We start from the raw sequence: 20,462 nt of genomic DNA on the forward strand, positions 1-20,462 counted from the left end.
GAATTGAAAATGTTACAGAAAGTATGTATTGTATGTTTTTGACCTTTGCCCAATTTAACTCTAAATGTCTCGTTTTCATCATTAATTGGACATTTTTACTGTTTATATGATTTTTTTATTATATTTGGTTTTATTTAATCTTTTATCGCACACTTCAATTAACCAGCTTATGTTTTTATGTTGTTTTTTTTTTCAATTTAATCTTTTATGGTTTTTTTTTTTTTTTTAATTGGAGAAACTGTAAAAAAAAAAAAAAAAAAACATTTTCCCCATTTTTAGTTTGATGTCTTATTTTAAATACACTCATATTTTAACCTTTGTTGCACATTTTAACTTTTCCCCCTTATGTTTATATTCAGATAATTTGTTATATATATATTAATATTCTTCTATTTTAATTCAAATGGAGTAACTGTCCAAAAACCCAATTGTCCAATGTTTTCCTCAACACACACACACACACACACACACACACACACACACACACACACCCACACACCACACACACACACACACCCACACACACACACACACACACACCACACCATGTATACGTCACTTCAGGGGACATTACATTGACTTACATGCATTTCCTGGAGACTTATCCTAACCTTAACCATAACCAACACATGCCTAACCCTAACCAAGTCTTCACACCTCCATTTTGTCCCCATAAGGGAGGCCAGTCCCCACACGTGAATATGTAAACAGATGTAGGTCCCCACATATAGTAATGCTAGTCTACACACACACACACACACACACACACACACCTGCTAATCAAACGCTGCTGCTCATCTCACCTTGTGTCAATAGTGACCTCTCAACTATACCCCCCCCCCCAACAGAAGCCCCTACACTCGAATTCACAACAAACCAGGTATAATGAAAGGGAATGTCCCGTGTCTAAAGAGGTGCTGGATTACAGAGAAACAGAAAGGCATGCCGACAAGTCCAGGCTCATCTCTGTTGCTACGGAAACCTCTGGAGAACATGGGAGGGTTTTATCAAAGCATGGAGTCAACTGTACAAGATGTTCCTCTGACATGTGGTGAGGTCGAAGAAGGAGGTGTCGGAGAGGTCTGGGTCTGCCTACTCTGCCTCTGCGTTAACCCTTTTTTGAATAGTTTATGATTTAAAGGGAGTCCTTGGGTGTTGTGAAAGACGCCCAAAATACAGTTTATAGTTATTATTGAAAAGTAATGGGGTACTAGTTCACAATACGTACAGCATGAAGACCGATGTGTATTCTGTTGAGCACTGACACGAGCATAAATGTTTTCAACAAAACCCAGAGAACTCTGTAATTTGAATCAGTGTGGAAAGTACTCAGATCTTGTCCTTGAGTAAAAAGTAGAAGTACTCAGATCTTGTCCTTGAGTAAAAGTAGAAGTACTCAGGTCTGGTACTTGAGTAAAAGTAGAAGTACTCAGATCTTGTACTTTAGTAAAGTAGAATTACTCAGATCTTGTACTTGAGTAAAAGTAGAAGTTACTCCGATCTTGTACTTGAGTAAAAGTAGAAGTAACTCAATCTTGTACTTGAGTAAAAGTAGAAGTACTCAGATCTTGACTAAAAGTAGAAGTCCAGAGTGTAGGAATACTCTGTTAAGTAAAAGTCCTGCATCAAAATGTTCCTCAAGTGAAAGTAGAAAGTATTATCATCTAAATTAGTGAAAGACAGTAAAAGTAGTCGTTGTGCAGATTGGTCCATTTCAGAATAATACATATGATATGTGTTATGATTTAACTTTGATTAATTTTTTTATGTATAAATCATTTATCTGATTTCAACACTTGATTATATTTCACATCATTCATCCACATCGGTAAGTTAACTAAAGGTATTAAATATCATGTAGTGGAGTGAAAGTACAACCATGTACCTCTGAACTGTAGTGGAGTAGAAGTACAAAAGTAGCATAACATGGAAATACTCAAGTGAAGTACAAGTACCTCAACATTGCATTAAGTACATTTTCAAAGTAGCCCTCCCAGCTGATCAGTAGATGGCGCACACGAGCATTTCAGTCTCTCATTCAGAAGATAACCAGAGGTGGGAAGTATAAGTACATGTATGAAGTGCTTGTACTTAACTTGAGTATTTCCATTATGCTACTTTAAACTTCTCATCCACTACATTTATGTAACAGCTTTAGCTCTAAAAATCAAACAGTAAAATGCTTTTTGATGCCACAATATTAATCTAGAAATGTCATACACACTATTTTTCTGCACAATTATTACTTTGAATGTGTTTACATGTTGCTAATAATACTTGTACTTTAGTAAGACTTTGAATACAGGACTTGACTCGTAAAGAAGCATCTGAATACTTCTCTCACCACTGAGAATAACGCTGGGGTTACCTCCTCTAAATATTCCTCTTGTTCATGATTGCTTGCTTGAGTCCTCTCTCCTGATGTTGATCTCCATGGAGGCAGATAGTGGTGAAGCGCATCAAATCAAATCAAGTTGTATTCATAAAGCACATTTCAAAAGTATTTTTGTCGAGCCAAAGTGCTGTACATGTAATAAAAGCACAATAACATGAGAACAAAAAAGAGTCAGAAAGAGTGTGTCTTCAGCAGTGTTGGGCAAGTTACTTCCAAAATGTAATACAGTACGTACTTATTACTCATTTTTTAAGTAATAAGTTAGATTACAATATTACTGTGTCTGAAATGTAATGAGTTTTGAGCTACTTTACCTAAATAACCGCAAAAGGATGGCCAGGTATTTTAAATGCTAAAATGTAGTTTAGTGCAGTTCATTATGCATCCAGTGGGGGGCGATGTGGTGTAGCACAACAACTGTGTAGGCCTTTAAATGTGGGGTAGGTAAGAATGGAGAAACCAGCTCCAGTGCGCTAGAACTTGAAAGTACGCAGCCGAAAAAAATCTGCCCCTTCCTTCAGACCTCCTCACAGAGCCCCTCCCCCAACGCACACGAACGCGCACATGACCAATGAGGGCACGAGATAAGTTTGAGAAGGCTGACAGGCAGGTAGGCCATCCAGTTACTTTATCCGGGCTGGCTCAGATGATTGGTCGTGCTTTTTACAGCGCCACGGCTTCCACAGATGATATTTCTTTATGTATTTGTTGTCAAAGCACTTCAGATACTCATTGCTATCGGGATGTTAAGAGCATTCCATGGAATATAACAACAAGTGTTTCTGAAACTTACCTACCCCACCTTTAAGGCTACTAACAACTTGTATTACACTTAGTTGAATACTCGATTCTGATTGTAAATTCTTAACATGTGACACGTTGTTAATACAGTACAGACCGCTGTCAAGGACTATGATGAAGGTTGCTAAGGAGGATCAAGAAAGAGAAAGGAAAAGAGGTTAAAGACGGAGCGCTGGACGCCAGATAAATCACCAGAAGAAGGCAGAGAGGAAGTGAACACTAACAGGACACGGAATGGGCTGTAGTTTGTTTAGTGTATGGCCGTGTAGTACGCGGGGTGGTGTGCAGCGAGGCGGTCGTTATGGGGGAAAGAACACCCGACAGGCTGATCGGGGTAGGTGCGTGCTGTCGGTGTGTTGAAGCTCAAACACTCTTCTAATGGAGTCACAGATACCATTACGTTCACGGAGATGTTTCACCGCAGTCTGACGCTGCTTCACATGAGACTGTAGCTTTCCATTTCAAAGAAGATCTTGGCCTAAAGCATGTGGAGCTTTATCTGATTTCTTTAGTAAAACCTCAGTCTGCAATTTATTCATCTTGCATTCAGTTCCCTTTCTCTGTATCTTTATTACATTTTGCTGCATTTGCCTATTTGTTGCATTACATGTAAATTCAACATGCTGTCATCACAGTATAGTTACATCCCTAATAGACTGTTCCTATCAGCTCTTATGTGCTTATTACACGGCTAAATTGAATACTCGTTACTGATTGGTCTATTTTGACTTTTCTGAGGATTTTCATCCGTGCTCTTGTTGAATAACGTGCACTGTCCCTTCTTCAGGCATCCAAATAAATAAGTACAGGTGCTTGAACACGACATAAGGAGCCTCCAAATCCCTGTGTCCCTCAAAGTGTGCACTCGGTTTGAAGAGAAGCCACAGGGGTTCTGTCTGAGCACGTTCGCACAGACTTTGTTGTGAAGACGCAGAGACATGCTCCACCCTGTCGGCATTCCTGACTCTGCACTAACTCTTCTGGAAATTTCCTACCGGAGAGAAGGTGGGAGATATGGAGGGGGAGAACAGGGAGGAACATCCTTCACATGTTTGACTAAGTGAGGATAACACCTCTCATCGATGGGTAGGTTCTTCAGCTTCATACGGAGAGAACCGGCTGGAATCAGATGCAAACCGTCGTCTCCTCACAAAGCATCTGCAGCGATGTATTCTGCACAACAACTGAATAGAAAAAGGCCATGGGATGAATATTTATCACACATTAGATAACACTTCTCCTTCCAATGTGAAGCAGGAAGCCTCTCCTCTCCACAGTGTGGCCTCTGAAGAGAAGCCACTATAAGATGTTGATACATAATTTAGTTTCCCATTCAACCTTTGCTGCCAAATAAATATGCAAAGCCGGCGGCAGCTGCAGCTATTATTTCCGAAAAGTCATAAACTCGTTCTGCTTCTCGTGCTCTGCTAAAAAAGAGAGAAGATAACCAATGAGAGATCACTAACTCGCTATATGGTGCCAAGACATGAAGGGAAGTAGGAGTGGTTTGTGGGATCAAAATCAACATATCCTCACTCTGTTCATTTCAAATGATCAGTGGCGAGCCGTCAGGACCCTCTAGGCCGTCTGTGAGGGCCTAAGATATTCAACAAAATAATATTTAAAAACATTAAAAAAAATAATATATTTTATTTTTTTATATATTTTTTTAGTTATATTTTTCATTAGTTTTCTCAAAATAACTTGATTTTATTGCATTTAAAATAACATTTCCAAAGAAATAAATCCTTCGAATCTGCCTATTCAGTTTCTATTGGAATGTGAAGGGTTAAATGAAAGAAGCTCGTCTCTGCGAGTCTGTGAAGAGAGGAGCTGTTTGAAGTGCAGGCGGTCCAGCTGTGAATTCACAGAGGGGCTATAGTAACTGAACGACAGAGTAATGTCAAATGACAGTACAATTGACCAATCATATCTTCCCTCTCAATGGGTGGGTGTTATTATCGCGGACTTCATGACAACTTCCGCCCGCTGTGAAACTGTTCTTGTTTCCATAACAACAACAACTTCCTGTCAACAGCGTTAACTCGCCTTCAAAATAAAAACATGCCAAATTACACTTAAGACATACAACTGCAACGAAAGTAACAAAAACAATGCAATATCCTTTTCAATTTCAAAGAACACAAATTGGGTTATCTACAGGTGTTGTTTTGTGTGGTAGAGGGTCGCTTTCATTGATGCGTTTTGCACCCCGGGCCGTTGTTTTGATCTTCCGCTGAAGTATACGCTGTGACATAATAACTCGAGGGAAGGGGTGGGGGTCAGAGGGCCTAGGTATACAAGTCACAGCTCGCCACTGCAAAAGATTACATTTCCTTACAAAGTACGGTGGTCGACCGGTGCAAACATTTCCATAAGAAGAAACGTGACGCAAATATACAAAAACAAATGTGCCAAAACATATGAAGAGGAAGAAACATCTTCACCAACTTGAGGAAACATGCGCAGCGTTTACTAAAAGCTGCAGAAACCAAACGATGCAAGAAGCTCAAAACACAGCTGGGAGACCAGGGGACACTAAAGAGTGAGGCACACAGCTGGGAGACCAGGGGACACTAAAGAGTGATGCACACAGCTGGGAGATCAGGGGACACTAAAGAGTGATGCACACAGCTGGGAGACCAGGGGAAACAGTGACATACACAGCTGGGAGACCAGGGGACACTAAAGAGTGACGCACACAGCTGGGAGATCAGGGGACACTAAAGAGTGACATACACAGCTGGGAGACCAGGGGACACTAAAAAGTGACGCACACAGCTGGGAGACCAGGGGACACTAAAGAGTGAGGCACACAGCTGGGAGACCAGGGGACACTAAAGAGTGACGCACACAGCTGGGAGATCAGGGGACACTAAAGAGTGACATACACAGCTGGGAGACCAGGGGACACTAAAAAGTGACGCACACAGCTGGGAGACCAGGGGACACTAAAGAGTGAGGCACACAGCTGGGAGACCAGGGGACACTAAAGAGTGACGCACACAGCTGGGAGACCAGGGGACACTAAAGAGTGATGCACACAGCTGGGAGACCAGGGGACACTAAAGAGTGACGCACACAGCTGGGAGACAAGGGGACACTAAAGAGTGACGCACACAGCTGGGAGACCAGGGGACAGTAAAGAGTGACGCACACAGCTGGGAGACCAGGGGACAGTAAAGAGTGACGTACACAGCTGGGAGACAATGGGACACTAAATAGTCACGCACACAGCTGGGAGACCAGGGGACACTAAAGAGTGACGCACACAGCTGGGAGACCAGGGGACAGTAAAGAGTGACGTACACAGCTGGGAGACAATGGGACACTAAAGAGTGACGCACACAGCTGGGAGACCAGGGGACACTAAAGAGTGACGCACACAGCTGGGACGGAGCGCTTGGTGACGTTCAGGATGATAAAGCTGAAACTTACCTAAAATGTTTGATGGTCTTATTTGAACAATGTGGTCACATGACTCCTTCTGATGTCACTGCAGATCTTCTGCAAGCTAGCTAGCTAACGTTAGCGTTAGAATGGGAATTCTCCTGATTAAATAAAAAAAACATTCCCGTCATAACTACTACTGCCACTAGAGGGCGCTGCTTAAACATGTTGTAGAAGATAACAACCTGCATGGTAGGTAGAGTCTGGTCACACCCATGGATGTATAATAAGAACTGGACACAGCGTGGGAGGCGGGGCCTCATTCATTCCTATGAGAGTTGCTCATTAGCGCATGATGACAAAATGGCCCAACTTTTGAGAGAGCGAAACGTCACAGATTACCCGGCATGCCTGAGAAGTACCCGTATGTGCGCTCATAGAGCATGCGCAACTTTAACCACGCCGCCCAAAAGGCTTGTTCACATTAAGCACGTGAATCTGCGTACACGTAACAGCACCGCGCGTTCATGACAGCATGGCACTGGATTGATATGAACGAGGCGGCAGTTAGCAGCTAGCGGCTAGCTAGTAGATTATGCTAAATTACACATCAATCGTTATGTACTTTTATATTACGCTGACATCAGGATCTAGTGATATCCAAGCAACAGAGCTTCATTTAGCATGATACTTGAAACACTTGGTAATATATACAAATGTATATGTTGAAGCCTGTTATGATCAATTGTGAGTTAAAACTTTATCTAAAAAGTAAAGCTGATGATGGATTACTGTGGTGGAGGTAAAATAACAATAGCCTATTTCTTTTTGAAATGTGATGGAGTAAAAGGATAGTAACTGTGATTATTCATGTTAAGTAGCCCACAAGTAACTAAAACAATTGCAAGTGCAATAAGAAGCTACAGGAACGTTAATCTAACGTCGGTAATATTAACTTTATTTAATACAACATTTACGGTACAAGATTTACATCATACAGCCCATGTAGTATAATATTTTACAAATGATGAATTACAGCAAACATGTGCAATATATCCATTATTACAGCTCCGTGGGCAGTAAGGCGATATGGGTCCGTTGTTATTGTGCATCCATGGGTAAAGGTAAACGCATGTAGTGCTGAACACGTAACATGAACGTGCAGGGCAGCGCTGTCCCGTGGGTTAGATGCGCGTTCATAATGCCGAGGGAAATAACTCTGAGAATAACGTTATTAGCACATTTTTACAACTTGAGGAACGGATGTTTTTAATAAGGGCTATACAAGTGTTCATACAGGGTAGTTTATTTAGTTTAAAAAAAATTATCCAACGAGTTACAGACGTCTCTTTCCCCATGTAAGTCAATGGGAAAAAGTGTTTCCGGGCCCAGCGACCGAACGGAAGTGTAGTACCGCCGTTTGGCCACCACGAATATTCTCACCAGACTCCGGCGCACTTCCTGGGCACTTGGTCACACCTCCTTTAAACTATGGAAATGGATGTCGGCCATTTGATCTGCTGACATCCTTTAAAGGCGGACCAGATGTCTAATGAATCAATCATGTCTGACAGCGTTACGTTGCTGTGTTGTACAGGAAGCTTCCCCCTGCATCATTTAGCATCGCAGCACGTCTTTACTGTCCTCACATGAATATTTAAAACCTTTGCACTGGTTTATTTTGTTTGAGAATATAAAACCAGAAGCCTGTTGTTGCTGCGGAGGATTGTAATGAAGCATATTGTGGAGCTGTGCAGAGTACCCACATTAGTTATTGTAATTGTTGTTTTTACACCCATAGCCCGCCCACCATCACACCTTCTCACGCGACATTTCCCCGCGGCTTCATGAGGAAGCTGAATCACACCTCCTACACACTTCACACCAGCGCTGCGTGTTGATTCAATTAAGAAAGGAGTATCCATCACTGCATATAAGTATATTTAACTCCTTGTGTACATCAAGAGGGAGTATTTCATCAACATGCTGCAAGTAGTTTTGCAGTTTTTGTGACGTAGAAGTTAAATCCCATCTTTTTAATTTTTACAATTTTTAGATATGGAAATACACCCCGCGACTCTGCCTCCTCCAAACATGCATCACCACACGACCAACCTGCAGCTATGTTTCAAAGACAAATTAAGATTTCTCTTGGATTGCAGGTTAACAATGTGAATTAAAAGGAAAAAAATGCAACAAAACGACTTTAATTGTTTGGCTTTAAATACATAATTAAGGGACATAAGTACAACTATTTACATGAACATCTAATGGAAGTCCTGTTTAGTTTATCCCATGACTAACTCACCCTTACATTCATTAAAAATATGTTTTTGTGGTACGTCAACATCACAACAGAGCCGTGATTGGTCAGTCGCTTAGAGATGTCCCGCCCCCTTAGCCTATCACGTACAATGTGTTTGAGCGCTAACCAATAGGAGCAGAACTTTGGGATTTTAGCCTCTGCAGACCATTGACATGCACAAAAATCAATATAACACACTACAGAAAAGGGAACACCGCAACAAGCAGAATAAGGCCTCTTTAAAGATTGTTTTTTAACTCTAATGTAGCTCTCTGATTGGTTGGAACCCAGTTTATAATCCTCCTTTCAGCAGAAACACCACGGGCACTTTCTCTGTGAGTTCTCTCTCCCTTCCCCCTGCAGGTCTTGAACCGCTACCCTTTAACAAAGAGACACGGTCACACCTCCCTCGGTGTGTCTGCAGCTTGTGTTGTCTCTGGATTAATGTCTGACTGTCCAGCTGAAGCATCCAACTGACCCCTCTCAGTCCCCGTAGACTTCAGTATCGACTTTCTGCGCTCCGAGGTGAGCGGCAAAATCAATCCAGCTGTGAATCTGTGCTTCCTGAAAACAAGCTGCAGCCGAGTTAAAGACAGCACGCAGAGGTGGGAGAAGAAGAAGTACTTTGGGCCTTTACTTTAGCAAAAGTAGAAATACTATGGTGTTGAAATACTTCAAAAAGCCTGAATTGAAAATGTTACAGAAAGTATGTATTGTATGTTTTTGACCTTTGCCCAATTTAACTCTAAATGTCTCGTTTTTCATCATTAATTGGACATTTTTACTGTTTATATGATTTTTTTTATTATATTTGGTTTTATTTAATCTTTTATCGCACACTTCAATTAACCAGCTTATGTTTTTATGTTGTTTTTTTTTGTTCAATTTAATCTTTTATGGTTTTTTCTTTTTTTTGAATTGGAGCAACTGTAAAAAAACAAAAAAAAAAAACATTTTCCCCATTTTTAGTTTGATGTCTTATTTTAAATACACTCATATTTTAACCTTTGTTGCACATTTTAACTTTTCCCCCTTATGTTTATATTCAGATAATTTGTTATATATATATTAATATTCTTCTATTTTAATTCAAATGGAGTAACTGTCCAAAAACCCAATTGTCCAATGTTTTCCTCAACACACACACACACACACACACACACACACACACACACACACACACACACACACACACACACACACACACACACACACACACACACACACACACACACACACACCATGTATACGTCACTTCAGGGGACATTACATTGACTTACATGCATTTCCTGGAGACTTATCCTAACCTTAACCATAACCAACACATGCCTAACCCTAACCAAGTCTTCACACCTCCATTTTGTCCCCATAAGGGAGGCCAGTCCCCACACGTGAATATGTAAACAGATGTAGGTCCCCACAAGTATAGTAATGCTAGTCTACACACACACACACACACACACACACACACACCTGCTAATCAAACGCTGCTGCTCATCTCACCTTGTGTCAATAGTGACCTCTCAACTATACCCCCCCCGCCCAACAGAAGCCCCTACACTCGAATTCACAACAAACCAGGTATAATGAAAGGGAATGTCCCGTGTCTAAAGAGGTGCTGGATTACAGAGAAACAGAAAGGCATGCCGACAAGTCCAGGCTCATCTCTGTTGCTACGGAAACCTCTGGAGAACATGGGAGGGTTTTATCAAAGCATGGAGTCAACTGTACAAGATGTTCCTCTGACATGTGGTGAGGTCGAAGAAGGAGGTGTCGGAGAGGTCTGGGTCTGCCTACTCTGCCTCTGCGTTAACCCTTTCTTTGAATAGTTTATGATTTAAAGGGAGTCCTTGGGTGTTGTGAAAGACGCCCAAAATACAGTTTATAGTTATTATTGAAAAAGTAATGGGGTACTAGTTCACAATACGTACAGCATGAAGACCGATGTGTATTCTGTTGAGCACTGACACGAGCATAAATGTTTTCAACAAAACCCAGAGAACTCTGTAATTTGAATCAAGTGTGGAAGAAGTATACACAGATCTAGTGAAAGTTACGAAGAAGAAGAAGAAGAAGAAGAAGAAGAAGAAGAAGAAGAAGAAGAAGAAGAAGAAGAAGAAGAAGAAGAAGAAGAAGAAGAAGAAGAAGAAGAAGAACAACAACAACAACAACAACAACAACAACAACAACAACAACAAGTCTAGAAAAACTAGAAGTAAAGTCCTTGAGTGAAGTTGTACTTTGTACTTTATAGTTGTGGATTCACATAGTACACACAAAGTAAGCTGTACTATAAAAAAATGCATATTCATTTACATTATAAGTACCAGGGGGGGGAGAAGTACTCAGATCTTGTACTTGAGTAAAAGTAGAAGTATTCAGATCTTGTGCTTGAGTTAAAGTAGAAGTACTCAGATCTTGTTCTTGAGTAAAAGCAGAAGTACTCAGATCTCGTACTCGAGTAAAAGTAGAAGTACTCAGATCTTGTACTTGAGTAAAAGTAGAAGTACTCAGGTCTTGTACTTGAGTAAAAGTAGAAGTACTCAGATCTTGTACTTGAGTAAAAGTAGAAGTACTCAGATCTTGTACTTCAGTAAAAGTAGAAGTACTCAGATGTTGTACTTGAGTAAAAGTAGAAGTACTCAGATCTTGTGCTTGAGTAAATGTAGAAGTACTCAGATCTTGTTCTTGAGTAAAAGTAGAAGTACTCAGATCTTGTCCTTGAGTACAAGTAGAAGTACTCAGATCTTGTTCTTGAGTAAAAGTAGAAGTACTCAGGTCTTGTACTTTAGTACAAGTAGAAGTACTCAGGTATTGTACTTGAGTAAAAGTAGAAGTACTCAGATATTGTACTTGAGTAAAAGTAGCAGTACTCAGATCTTGTACTTGAGTAGAAGTACTCAGATCTTGTACTTGAGTAAAAGTAGAAGTACTCAGATCTTGTTCTTGAGTAAAAGTAGAAGTACTCAGATCTTGTTCTTGAGTAAAAGTAGAAGTACTCAGGTCTTGTACTTGAGTAAAAGTAGAAGTACACCATGTACCTCTGAACTGTAGTGGAGTAGAAGTACACATGTACCTCTGACCTGTAGTGGAGTAGAAGTACACCATGTACCTCTGACCTGTAGTGGAGTAGAAGTAGACCATGTACCTCTGACCTGTAGAGGAGTAGAAGTACACCATGTACCTCTGACCTGTAGAGGAGTAGAAGTACACCATGTACCTCTGAACTGTAGTGCAGTAGAAGTACACCATGTACCTCTGAACTGTAGTGGAGTAGAAGTACACCATGTACCTCTGAACTGTAGTGGAGTAGAAGTACACCATGTACCTCTGACCTGTAGTGCAGTAGAAGTACACCATGTACCTCTGAACTGCAGTGGAGTAGAAGTACACCATGTACCTCTGAACTGTAGTGCAGTAGAAGTACACCATGTACCTCTGACCTGTAGAGGAGGAGAAGTACACCATGTACCTCTGACCTGTAGAGGAGTAGAAGTACACCATGTACCTCTGAACTGCAGTGGAGTAGAAGTACACCATGTACCTCTGAACTGTAGTGCAGTAGAAGTACACCATGTACCTCTGACCTGTAGAGGAGTAGAAGCAAAGACCTGCAGAGGAGCTCTCTAATAAAGAGTTCCCTGAAACTTCCTCAAACGTCTCGCTCTCATCACTCAGCGTTTCGTCTCCTCTGAAGAACGCTGAAGAGAAACCGACGTCTGAAAAGTGATTTCAGAAAACAGAAATATTGGCCCGTCCGGTAATTGCATCTCCTCGCTGCTGCCAATATCTGCAGATGTGATTAGGACTAAGGCTGTAATATCATTTGGGGTTTTTTCTACAATGACAGTGATTCTCAATAATCACATTGCAGCAGATGTAGCGCTCTCTCAAATCCCAGAGAGAGGGACGGAGGGACGCACATCTGTATTCTGGGTGTCGCTCTGCAATCCGCCTCCAAATAGAGAATGAAATATTTATGCTGCAAAAATTACGCTACTACTCATTGTCACTTTGCTCCGAGACAGAAGTGCATTAAAGAGGGAGGGAAGGTGCATTCCTGCAGGGGCGAGTCAGGACAGAGGCAGGCGTCAGACACAGGGGGATGGGGGAGGAAAGAGGACCCCGGGCTCTAAAGACAAGCCGACACCCGGCAACCTCTCACACACACATCACAAGAAGCAAACAACGAGATTTAAAAAATGTGTTGGGAAAATATGACAAGCATGCTCATTTCTGACGTGGAGCTAATCTGAAGTAAACATTGAGTACTGCTTTCTATTCCTCCATCTTGTGACTGTGTGACTCCCTCTCTTGGATATCAGCCTGTGAGAGAAAGTCAGAATGTTTTGATGTTTGAGAAAAAAATCATATTTTTAAGATTTTTAGAAAAAGTCAGAATTTTTTGAGAAATTCAGAATTTTGAGAATAAGTCAGAATTTTGGAGAAAGTCAACATTTTGAGATTTTGAGAGAAAATCTGAATTTTGAGATTTTGAGAGTGATTTTCAGATTTTCAGGAAAAAGTCGTGATTTTGAGAAAAAAGTCATAATTTTGAGGAAAAAAAGTCATAATTTTCAGAAAAAAAGTAATAATTTTCAGATTTTCAGGAAAAAGTCATGATTTTTGAGAAAAAAGTCATAATTTTGAGAGAAAGTCATAATTTTCAGATTTTCAGAAAAAACCCAACATTTTGAGAAAAGAAATCTGTATTTTCTTCATAACAGGATGTATGATTTCCTAGAAGAACCGGCATTCCTCCATCTTGTGACTGTGTGACTCCCTCTCTTGGATGTCAGCATGTGAAGGACACTGCTCAGGGACTAGCTGATGCTGATGTGATGACTCCTTCCTTTCTGGAGAGGATCAGAAACACATGGATCCTGAGACTGAAGCTCAAGCCGGGGACCAGGGATGTTTCTCTAACAGAAAGCTTGTTTCATTATTCAGATGAAGGGGAGAGTTTGTTCTCTGCATCGGAGCGTGGACAAGATGCACAACATCAATATTAAGCAATGATATGATAATGTTTCCTGCCGTGCATGAATAAACCATAAGCAGCTGGGATGTGCACGTGTGTCCTTAGTGAGCAAGGTTCTGGATTAGAGTTCCAGCCTGACATGCTGAGGTTTGCATTTGAATGCCGCTTGATGTATATGTTATTAAATCTACATTATAACGATCTGTTTTGTGAGTTAAAGTCACCTTTTTAACGGCACAAGTAGAACAGTAGTTGCAACTATTTTATTTTTGAAATTTACCTTGTTATTAAACTATGAATATTTCAGATTAAGGCTTACTAAATTATTTATTTTTGTATTAAAGGCACAAGGAGTAGAGCTAGCAACCTTGAAATATTTTGCAGATGCTTTTATTATGAAATAACTTTTTTTGGTCGTTTAAGTTTTACTTTTATTAATTGCACAAGTAGTACAGACTGTGGGTGTTTCTCAATCTCGAGTACGCTTGCTTGGCAGCGAGGCAAGAATACTCCCTGGCATTCGGAAAACGAAGAGTGGTCACATGAGAAGCCCCGCCTTACATTTTCCACCACAGATTTGGGGAAATTGGTCCGTGTGCAAAGCATTGTGGGGATTTTAATACCGCATGTGCAGCCTCGAAATTTCTCCAAACGAAGTACGCCGGCCTCGGTAGAATTCCATGCATGCTGGACATTGGAACAGTCCTTCGGCGGCACTCGATGACGTAGTATACTTGAAATAGTGGCTCTGGAGCAGCTTTACTCGAGATTGAGAAACGCCCTATGAATGTTGTGTCCCGTCAAAAATGTTGAGTCTCGTCATGTTTCATGTTTCTGCTCTCCTCAGCGTCAGCCCCGCCCCTGACTGTTTCCACCTGGGCCCAGTTACCTCTTGCTTATATTCCCCTGTCTCCCCTTGTCCTGTGTCAGTTCGTCTTGCCCTGTCTCCATGCCAGTAGTCCGCGTACCAGCGACTAGTTATTTTGTCGCAAGCCTAATTTATGCTCCAGAAGTATTTTGTTCCTCACTTTTGCCTTTTTTGAAAACCTTGTTCACCTCGTCAAGAATGTCAATCCTTATTTGTACATCCTACTTTTGGAATAAAGTACTATTCGCATACTTTACCTTTGTCTCCCAGGTCGTGCATTTGAGTCTTGCACCTTGTGTTTCCAAGTTCGTGACAATGAGTTGATTTGAATTTTTTTTTGGAATTAAGCTACGGTGAATTTAATAAAAATAAAAAAGGCATCTAGTATTTTTATCCTGGATTAAAGTATTTTATAAATCATTTTGCGGGAAATTAACGCCTTTCAACTATCTTATATATCGTGTATAGCGCTTTTATTTTGAAATGTGACTTGGGAGGGAACCACAAAGCTGTTCTCGATGGTTATTTTTCAGGTATTCATTATTTTTTGGGGAAAAACATGCAATGCACTTTTATGCCTCTATTTCTAGAGAATGTACCGATCACAGATCTATGATAAAATAAAAAAAACAGTAGCTCAGTGCTTCATCCATCTGTGGAGCAGAGCGATCTGTAATTCACACCAACAACAACATGGGTGTGAATCTACAAATGTGAGTAATGTCTGGAGGCCCACATTCCTCCCATGTGTGACGTGTTTGAACGCAGCGCTCTCTCCATGCTGCCTTCAGGGAACGTGGTGCTGAAACACAGCACCGCCTCATTCAACAAACCCCTCCGTCACTAAACACCAAGACACATGACGTTATTTTAGAAACTGGATGCAAGGTGACCGACCTTCAACTTCCCCCACTGGGACGGACATATGTTTCAGCTCTGAAGAACATCAGTTTAAAGCTAAACAAGGGAACCAAAGACGTTTAACACACTTTGAAATAAGCAGAAGTTCAACCATCTTTTAAAAAGGGCTTTGGAAACTGATGCCTAATTTTTCTAGGTTTGAGCAAAGTAACCGTATAGATTCTCAAGTGTCGGTCATTATGTCTGCCATTTATTATTCTGTTACTTTGCTGAAATAAGCATTTTTTGAGTTGGTTAAACCGCATTCTTGTTTGCATAGGCGTTAGTGATGTTACGTTCGCAAACGATCCGATTCTTTTGAACGGATTCTTTTTATGGTTGGTTCACTGCCTGCCATAGATCCACTCGCCTTTACGGGAACTTGCTTTCCTGAATGCAAATGTTCCGTAGATGATGGCATAACGCATGTTGCTTGAGTAGTAGTTTGGCTGGCTGAGAGATGTAGCAAGTTCTAAATGTTTCTGTGAGTAAAAGTAGATTTCTGGCAATACAGTCAATCGTTATCCGGGTGATTATTTCGCAGATAAACCTACTAACCCCGCCCCCTTACAAAAACCGGTTCTTTTGAACGGCTCTCGGAAAGGAACGGAGCCATAAGATCCGGCTGCCTTCAAAGAGCCGCCATTCCCATCACTAATAGGCGTCATTTATCCTTGGGACGATAGGGACATGTCCCCAGGGGCGGTTCTAGGGGGGGCCAACAGGGGCCCGTGCCCCCGTAACACTGGTCTAGAACCGCCACTGTCCCCACTACTTTGCATCAGGATAATTTGTTAATATGTTCTGAAAATAGCGCATACTAAGAAGTGTACACTTTGAGAAAATAAATATTATAAGCATGAATATGGGTATATGTATGTATTGTTTGAGGGGGCTCTTAATGCAGTAGTGGCAGACGTGTCCTATTTATAAAAAGTGACGCACACAGGGAACACTAAAGAGTGACGCACACAGCTGGGAGACCAGGGGACACTAAAGAGTGACGCACACAGCTGGGAAACCAGGGGACACTAAAGAGTGACGCACACAGCTGGGAAACCAGGGGACACTAAAGAGTGACGCACACAGCTGGGATACCAGGGGACACTAAAGAGTGACACACACAGCTGGGAGACCAGGGGACACTAAAAAGTGACGCACACAGCTGGGAAACCAGGGGACACTAAAGAGTGACGCACACAGCTGGGAGACCAGGGGACACTAAAGAGTGACACACACAGCTGGGAGACCAGGGGACACTAAAAAGTGACGCACACAGCTGGGAAACCAGGGGACACTAAAAAGTTGACGCACACAGCTGGGAGACCAGGGGACACTAAAGAGTGACGCACACAGCTGGGAGACCAGGGGACACTAAAGAGTGACGCACACAGTGTCAGAGTCAGTCTGCTTCATAACTGAAAGTGTTTGTCAGGATATCTGAAATGACTCGGTTAGCTACGTTAGCTATCTGAATATAAATGAAAAGTGTACAGTGTGAGTTTAAGTCCAGTGGGGCTCTGCAGAGAAATATCTCGTCAGGTGAGGCTCGCTGCAGCTCAGGAATGCACCCCCCCCCCCCCCCCCCCCCCCCCAAATCCTCAGCCTGCCATTGTGAGAGGGAGGAATGCCTTTCAGAAAGTGGGGCCTTTCACACTGAGGGATGTCGGGTGTCGCCCCTTTTCTCCCTCAAAGCTGAAGGAGGAGACGTGTTTGCAGCACGAGGACAGAGGAGACAAGTGTCTCCTTAATCAAATATGTTTACGTTTCCTGCCTGAAAACTACAATATTCAGTTGGACTGGTTTCTCATCTAATTGAATCACAGATTAATATTTTCATTTTGTGTAGAAGATAGCATTCTTATTTTTTAACATTGTTTTATTTTGATCTTAATTTAGTTCCATTTTTATTTTATTTTGATGTTATTTTTGTTTATTTTCAGTTTGTTCTTTAATGTAATGTTGTTATTGTTATTGTTTCTGGTGTGTGAAGAACTTTGAGTCACCTTCCTTTGTATGTAAAATGCTACATAAATAAAGTTTGATTGATAATGAACAAAGTAATCTGGATATATTTCAGTGTGGATTGAAGGATGCTCCGCAGCTCGAACAGTCAGCTCTTTAACAGCAAAACTAATCTTCATTGTATTTCTTCTCGCACTTGAAGAAGATCATTTAAATATGTTGATGAAGAGGTTTGAAGGGCTTCAGAGAGTCTGATAAAGAGTGTGCTTCACTCTGGAGAGGAAGACAGCAACGAGCAAATTAAAGCCTTGATGGATGCAAGATGCGTGTTATGATAATAAAAGATAAAAGAAGATTTGGTAACACTTTAGATTAGGCTACACATACTCACCGTCATCTGGTCATTCATTTACACATTAGAGTCAAACTACTAGCTTATTGGTTTTGAACAAGATTTCACTTTAAAATAGGGAACTTATTCTGAGTTAGAAAAACCTCATCTTGAGTTATTTTGACACAATTAACACTTTTAGTTAGATACAAAATAAAAGGGGAGGGGTCTGAGCTCATGCGGGACCCGGCAGCTACCGTCTAAACTAAATGCTGCCGTGATGAAACGCCATATCATGGATTATCAAGGCTCTGAAACAGTCTGGAGCTCAAAGGCTTTCTCTCTTTCCGGTTATACCACAAGGTGAGTTCCTTTCTACTTCCTGCTTCTTCACACACATGCTCTCCAGTACAGGTTAGCTCTGAGTGCTAGCGATGCTAATGTAAACACCGACCACATTACGTCCCAAACAGTCGGGCATTGTTTCTGATAGCAACGTTTCTGATTGGCCCGTGGGTCCACATTTCAGATATGACGTCATATCGGACGCAAATCTGGATCAGCTCCGTTGTTCCCCGTTTTTAGAGATTTGGGTACGGGGGAAAAGAGAGAGGGTTTTATTTTCTGACGCTGCGTGAGTTCCCTGACTCACCGGGGACACATGTTGATGTATACAAGACATCACAAAGTGCATTTTGCATGATAGGTCCCCTTTAAAACCAAAGCTCATGCACAACAACGTCCTTACTTACAATAAATAAGCACTAATTAGAGGGTTATTGAGGACAAACTCTTAACTAATGGCCTAGTACTTGTAGTTTATGGTCATGTAGAATAAGGCGTGTTTTATTCTGGCTAATAAAGAGCCTGCTAATATGCATGTTAATGAACTAGTTGATGTGCACCTTAATATAAAGTGTTACCGATGACTTTATTAAACCTTTACTTTGATTTCTGTGTTTATTGCTTCTTCTTTTCTCTATCCCACATGGCAGGGTGTGGCGTTTTTTTTTTTTTTACGGCTGTAAAAAAGAGGGTGGGGCTTAACTCAGGTGCTCGAATCTGATTGGTCGACGCAGGCTTCTAAAACACTAGTACCTGAATCAGGTAGAGAAAAAAGCCAGAGAGGAGACAGGACACCGAGGCGTCAGTCCTCTGAAGACGCCTGCAAGCTTTTTGTCTTTAGATTCGCTTTTTATTCACAGGGGAACTAAAGCAGAAACTTCGGTGAGTAATGCATTTAAAAGCGTGGTGAGACAGAGCAGATGTGTCTACTTTACCTGGAGTTAATTTATAAAAAATGACCTGGAGGAATTGCATGCTTTTAGGCAGCGTCTGTGTCAGGATTCAGCAGACTTTTGGGGCGTAGAAGGTAGTGAGAAAGTGTGCATAAAAGAGGGAGAAGTGTGACTATCTGAGAGCTTCAGGTGTGTGTTGTGTTCCCCAGGAGCAGGACTCTGAGGTGGGGAGATAGTAGGTGTCTGGTGGCGGGGGGGTTTGGGGGGGGGGGGGATGCATTTTCTCAGCTCAGGCCTGTGATAACGCGCCAGGATTCCAGCCTGAAGCCACAGAGCACGTTAAGACTTGAAGTCAAGAAAAAGGGAGAGGCCGAAATCCAACTCACTGGGCACAACATCTGATTCACTCGTTTGCATAACCGCGTGCAACTTAATGTCTCTTTGTTTCTGATTCTAAATCGAGGCCATGTGTGCAGGTATGAGAGGGTGGGACTGATAATATACGTGTGTCCACTAGATTATCTCCACGTTTTGTTCGAGAAAAAGTCAATAAATAATGTTGTTTGTGTCCTTCATTCCCAGAGACTTTTCTGCAAGACGATCCCATGTGGCCTTGGTCTCGTTTAGACTTGCAGGCGAGAAAAAAGGGAGAGGCCGACATCCAACTCCAGCAAGAACTCACTCACAGGTGTTCCTCCTACGTGTTTCCGATGAATGCTTACACACAACATATGTCTGATTTACACTTTTGCATAATCGTGTCTCTTTGTTTCTGATGTTATGGCCAAATCGAGGCCATGTCTGCAGGTATGGGAGGCTGGAACTGACTTAATAAGATGATGTGTTCATATTAACCGTGTTTTCTTTACATATTCTCCACGTCGACTCTATTTTCTCCAGTTTTGAAAAAGTCAATAAAGAAAGCAGAATCTTCACTTTGTCGGGGATGGATGTTTGTATGTCCAGACACTTTTTTCTGCAAGACTATCCCATGTGTTCTATCCTTCATTCCACCGGAGTCTGTATCTGCATCCAACCAGATTTCAGTGGTGTGAAGTGTAAGAGACATGGGGGACACTGCTGCACAAACAACCCTCACACAACCAGGAGGCATTTCGAAGTTACGTTGTGCATGTTGGAAACTGCTCGTATATCTGCTGCATTATGTATTCTCATCAATACTGTACTGAGCATCTGTCCAATATGAATAAATATCCCTGACCTCGTGCCCGGTTTCTTTTTTCTTCACCACCGGCACCCATTCCTCCGCCCACACTCAACTTGCTGC

The sequence above is a fragment of the Pseudochaenichthys georgianus genome, chromosome 7, assembly GCF_902827115.2.
Source record: "Pseudochaenichthys georgianus chromosome 7, fPseGeo1.2, whole genome shotgun sequence".
NCBI lineage: Eukaryota > Metazoa > Chordata > Actinopteri > Perciformes > Channichthyidae > Pseudochaenichthys > Pseudochaenichthys georgianus.